The following is a 5,862-nucleotide window of genomic DNA, read 5'->3' on the forward strand; positions in this document are numbered from 1 at the left end:
ATCTGGTATAACTCAGTTCCAAAATCTTGAAAAGGATGAAAAAAATTACAGATCACACTTGTGAATATAGATAACAATGTCCTAAACATATTAACAAATACTATCCAGAAGAATTTAAAGAAATTAACAACACTGCATCCAAGAATGAGAAAAATTAATTATATAAATAGGTTAAAAAAAAAAAAGGAACTGCATCTTGAAAGATCTAAAATAATAAACTATGGCCATGCCACCCCTGAGTGTGCCCAATCTTGTCTGATCTTGGAAGCTAAGCACGGTCAGGCCTGGTTAGTGGGAGACCACCTAGGAAGACCAGGTGCTGTAGGCATTAAAATAAACAAGCTAATAGACAGACAAACAAATAAATTTAAAAGAAATAGGACAAAAAAAAAATCATCAGATTTGTGTGGAAACACAAAAGACTACAAATAGCCTAAGCAGTCCTGAGAAAAAAGAACGAGGCTGGACATATCACTCTGCCTGACTTCAAATTATAGTACAAAGCGACAATAATCAAAACAGCATGGTATTGGCAGAAAAACAAACACACATGCCAATGGAACAGAATCAAGAGTCCAGAAGTAAACCCCTTCATATATGGGCAAATAATTTTCGACAAAAGAGCCAAAAACACACAATAGAGAAAGGAAAGCCTCTTCAATAAATGGTACTGGGAAAACTGGAAAGCCACACACAAAAGAATGAAAATAGACTGCTGTCTATCACCACACACGAAAATTAACTCGAAGTGGATTAAGGACCTGAATATAAGACCTGAAACAATAAATTGCATAGAAAAAAACATAGGTGCCAAACTCATGGACCTTGAATTTAGAGAGGATTTTATAAATTTGACCTCAAAGGCAAGAGAAATAAAAGTAAAAATAAATGAATGGGATGACATCAAAATAAAAAGCGATGCACAGCAAAAGAAACCATCAACAAGGCAAAGAGGCAACCTTCTGAATGAGAGAATATATTTGCAAACAATCCCTCTGATAAGGGCCTAATATCCAAAATATATAAAGAACTCATACAACTCAATAATAAAAAAAAAATCCAATTAAAAAATGGGCAGAGGACCTGAACAGACACTTCTCCCAAGAAGACATACAATTGGCCAACAGACATATGAAGATGCTCAACTTCACTAGCTATTAGGGAAAGGCAAATCAAAACTATAATGAGATGCCATCTCGCATCTGTTAGAATGGCTGCCATCAACAGGACAAGTAATAACAAGTTTTGGAGAGGTTGTGGGACTGCAAATTGGTACAGCCACTATAGAAAACAGTATGAAGATTCCTCAAAAAACTAAGAATTGAATTACCATATGATCCAGCAATCCCTCTTCTGGGTATTTACCCAAAAAACCTGAAAATATTTATCTGCAAAGATATGTGCACCCCAATGTTCATAGCAGCATTATTCACGGTGACCAGGACATAGAAGTAACAAAAGTGTCCTACAATAGATGACTGGATAAAGAAGATGTGGCACATATATACAATGGAATATTACTCAACCATAAGAAAAAATGAAATACTGCCGTTTGCGACAACATGGATGGATCTTGAGATAATCATGCTAAGCAAACTAAGGCAGAAAAAGCTGAAAACCATATGATTTCACTCATATGTGGGATATAAAACTGAAAGCAACAAACGTGACAAACGAATAGAGATTCATGGACATGGACCGTGGATTAGTAGTTACTAAAGGGATGGGGTGAGGGAGGAGGTAGATAGGGATAAAAGGGGTCAATATTTGGTGACGGAAGGAAATCTAACTTTGGGTGGTGACACACAATGCAATATACATACGACATACTGTTGAACTGTACACTTGAAACTTATTTGATTTTATTAATCGATGTCACACCAATACTTTTTAATTAAAAAAAAGGCTTTGGGAATAATAACTTTTGTGTTACGTGGGATTTCTAGTACTAAACGGTGGGTTGGGAAGCTCAGAAACAACGGACACTGGGACAGCCTTAGTTAAAGCCTTAGCCTTCGGTGAAGGAACCCAGGGAGCTAGCTGTTCAGTCTGTCAGGGCCAGGAGGTTTCCTGTTCCGAAAGTGTGGACAGCTCCTTAGGAGGTGAGAATCATCTGGACTCCTCACCTCTCCTCCTCTCCTGCCGTCAGCACCATATACAGATACTTCCCTGATGCTCTCCAGCCCTGGGCTGCTCTTTCCAGCTCAGATTTGCATAGGGAAGCCTGCAGTTGGGAGACCTCCGGTGAGAAGCAAGGTCTGAGGGGAGACCTGGAGGCAGGAACTGCTGCACAGGGACACCCTTCACCCAGAGCATGGATGCTGGCACCCTCCCTTCACCTTGGCCCCACCCGTTACTGGGTGCGAGGGGTGTAGAATGAATCTTAAACAAGAGAAAACCAAGGTTCAGGGAGTTTTAATAAGGCCACAGCAATCAATTTCTGGCATGGGGTGGGAGGATGAACAATTTTCGAACACTTGAAGAGCCTGACCCTGCCCTGAATATTAAATAAGCACTCCTGAGCATCAGCTACTTTTGCACAGCACGTTGGTGACATCTAGCGTTAGCAGGATAAATCTCAGCTAGCTCTGCAATTTACCTGAAATTTAGAGAAACAGGGACTTGGTATTTCCCCTCTCAGGATTCTCACCTCGGCCTCCTGAAGGGTCAAGAAATTTTTTGTTTTTCTAATTTGTAATTTGCCTTTTAACTTTCTTAACAACTGCTTCTTTATTTTTCATGTTATTAATATACGATAAACTGAACATTTTATTGAAATATATTTGACACATAACGTGTAAATTTAAGATGTACAACACATTAATTTAATACATTTATACACTGTAATATGATTGCTATTGTGACAATAATTAGCACCTCTATCATGTTATATAATTATCATTTCTTTTTAGTGGTTGGAATTAAGTTCTATTCTCTTGGCAAATTTGACAACTGTAATACAATATTGTTGTCTATATTCACTATACTGTACGTTAGATCTCTAATACTTATTTATTACTAGTTACAAGTTTGTATCCTTAAACAACATTGGCCCTATCCCCCCACCTAAACTGGACATTTTTTGTGTATACCATTTGGTGAGTTTTGACCAGCAGAGAACAAAATAGACAGAAATCTCTGTCTTCATAGAGTCTGAATTCTTAGTGACCAAAATTATGTCACATGGCTACTCCCAACAGCAGAGGGATCTGGAAGGCAAGTGTTTACCTTTCTGGCTTCCATAGCAGATAGGATATGGAAAGGGTGTAATGTGAGCCAAAATAAAATTCCTGCCACAGTGGGACTGAGGGGCATACTCAAAATGTGTAAATACTTATTATGTACACCAGTTAGGTTTAAAACATGTCTCAGAAGTATTGACATGTCTATTTCTTAAGCTAGACCTATTTATTATTATTACTATTATTATTTCCTTAGATGTCCTCTTATTTGATAACATGTAAATAGATTCCCTGGCACAAGATCCTGGCCCACAGGGATCCTCCAGTCAATGGTAGGTATTATCTTGGTACCAATAAGATACATCCTGTGGGTCCTCGAGTGTTGGTTAGATCTTTCATTAGCTTGAGTGCCTTTGATCAGCTTGCTATAAAGCTTCTAAGTTACATGCTCAGGTGGCTTTCCTGGCCTCTCAAGATGTTCACAGCCTCTGTTTTCCAAAGTTCCCTGGACAGAAAGAAACAGATGCTTACCAGATAGGATGAGTGGAACTGCTCATCTGGCTAAATATATATATATATCCATTCTTAATGAATCAACAGTAAATCCCAGTTTATTAAAAACTACTCCAAAATTCCCGGGACTTTCCACCAGGATACACTTCCCAAAGGAAACCCCATCAGAGCACTGGTTTTCAAACGTGGCTGCACATTGGAATCACCTGGGAAGGTTTTTAAACATATGATTCTTGGGTCCTGTCACCTAGAGCAGTGATTCTCAGTTGGGCTGTTTGTTCCTGCCACCAGGAAACACTTGGCAATGTCTTTTGATTATTACAGCTGGGGGAGGGTTGACGGGCATCTAGTGGGTAGAGCCCAGGGATGCTGCTAAACATCTCACAATGCATAGGAAAGTCCTCCATAGCAAAGAATTATCTCATTCCAAATGTCAGCAGGGCCAAGGTTGAGAAACCCTATTAAAGATTCAACTCCCTAAGTACAGGTAGAGCCTGAGCACGGAATTTTTAAAAGCTTCCCACGTGGTTCTAATATGCAGCAAAGTTTGAGGGGGGAAAGCTAGAGACCTATTGCTTGAGAATACTTGAATATGTGGCTAACTTCCTTTCAACCCTGTGCCATTAAGTTTGAATTGAAATTTTTCCATATCTTCTTAGTTGATTGTGAGTTGCCTTGGAGGCTGAATATGGTTGGAAGGAGGAAGAGTTAGTTGCTTTTGTGAAGAACCCTAGGTTTTCCACAACATGCTGGAACGGACATCTCCACAAATATGTTTTCCCGCTTATTATTCACCTTCCCTATGAGTTTGCCTCCCTGGTATAGGTCAGAGGATTATTAACTACAGTGAAACAATCACATCCCAGGGAACAGGCCACTAGGAGTTACATATGTGAGAAGCAACTTTGTTGCAAGCGAATCCTTGCTGCTGCTCTGGAAGACAGGGGTCCCCAACCCCTGGGGGGTGCAGAGCAGACCAGTACTGGTCCATGGCCTGTTAGGAATCAGGCCACATAGCCGGAGGTGAGCAGCGAGCCAGCGAGTGAAGCTTCATCTGTATTTGCAGCCACTCCCCAGCGCTAGCATCACTGCCTCAGCCCTACCCCAGATCATTAGGCATTAGATTCTCATAGAAGCACCGGTCCCTGGTGCTGAAAAGGTTGGGGACTGCTGCTGGAGGGTGCAGCTTCTTTTCTGGGACCTCCAGGAACAGCCACTGCAGTTGCACAACTCCAAGGGGCACTGTTCACAAAGAACACAATGGGAATGGTGTTCCCTGGCCCCATGGCCCCCAAAGTACATTTCTACATTCACCAGATTCCCTACTTTAAGATCAGACTCTTAAATATTTTTGCCAAATGAAAATATCCGACTAGCTCTATAAGTATCTTCATTCTGATATTTATTTACATTGTCTCAGATAATGTCAAGGATACTATATATATGTTGTGTATATATAATTTTTAATAAAAATAGTGTCATACATACCAACATGCAACTTTTTTTTCTCATTTAACTCTCTACATTGCCCATTTCCCAGGTCCAGACATGTGGATATGTTATTCCATTTAACAGCTTCACAGTATTACACTGCATAGAACCGACAGGCTTAAAGAATACTTGCTTATTACGTATGGGTGAACTGAACATAGGCATTTCTGGAACCCAGAACACGACTCTAAAAGTACAAAAAGGATGAGAATCTACAAAAACAAGAGAATGAGAAAGGAGATGAAAAGAGATGAGAGATGTCAACACCGTTTGGGAAGATAGGAAGGGATAGAGAAGTGGCCACCAGAGAAAACTGGAAATCTTGCATCGTAGTGGGGCGGGGAGGAGGGTGGCTAGGACACATGAATAATACGATGAAGTCAGCTGACTTCCTCAGTGGAAAGGCTCAGGAATCACGTGTCTGATATAGTACCTTTGCAAGGCTGAGATGAGCCACAGAGTAGAGAGGTATAAGGAGCAATTGGACTTGCATATCCCATACCCACAGGCAGTTTATTCTCTGGGGAAAAAAATAGCAGAGGGCCAGACTGATGAAGCAGTGAATTTAAAACAAGGAGATGAAAATCTGCGTACTGAACAGAGGAGCATTGCGATGCCTCACTGCTGACCACAGCCCTATTCTCCCACCCAGCTCTCAAACACTGTCAGCTAAGCT

This window comes from Pteropus vampyrus, unplaced genomic scaffold, assembly GCF_000151845.1.
Source record: "Pteropus vampyrus isolate Shadow unplaced genomic scaffold, Pvam_2.0 Scaffold399, whole genome shotgun sequence".
NCBI classification, from domain to species: domain Eukaryota; kingdom Metazoa; phylum Chordata; class Mammalia; order Chiroptera; family Pteropodidae; genus Pteropus; species Pteropus vampyrus.